A 642-nucleotide genomic window follows, 5' to 3' on the forward strand; every position below is an offset into this window, starting at 1 on the left:
GATCCCGGGGCTAACTTCTGGGATTTCATAACATGCTGCTCTCAACTGTGGCCCAGCAGCGTCATGAATGGCTTTTATTAATGTATATGATAAAAAATGAGTTGTTAATGATCTTTGTTACCTCACTTATTTTCCTAACTCTGTATATAAACAGAGTATGTAACTCCGAATACTTAAGATACCATCCATATAATGAAAATTTTAATGATACTAAGTTATGATTATTTGAAGGGAAGCACCTCCATCTGCACCATTACCACCTAGCATACGCCCATTTGCTGGATTAACCTGAAGCAATCAAAGTATTTTTCATTCTCAAGTTCAAAAGTTAATAACGCCAACATCTTTATACTATCGATCTAAAAGAGTTAAAGAGATAAAAAGAGAGAAGACTGGCAATAGCATCGGATGAGCCATCGACTGACCAATTTGTGATGTCGCCTTGAACAATCTTAAGAACGCAACTTTCAGACAACTTGAAAGCTACTTCTTTGCCATCAGATACCATCACTTAGATTGGCCAAAGCTTTCACCTCTCCGGAGATGCTTTGTGAAAACAGAGAAGAATATACAAATTCTTCTTCCCGCGATTATTGACCGTTGACTTATTAACACTCCTTGTTTGGTTTATATAAATAAAAA

The sequence above is a fragment of the Camelina sativa genome, chromosome 6 (assembly GCF_000633955.1).
Source record: "Camelina sativa cultivar DH55 chromosome 6, Cs, whole genome shotgun sequence".
Taxonomy (NCBI): domain Eukaryota; kingdom Viridiplantae; phylum Streptophyta; class Magnoliopsida; order Brassicales; family Brassicaceae; genus Camelina; species Camelina sativa.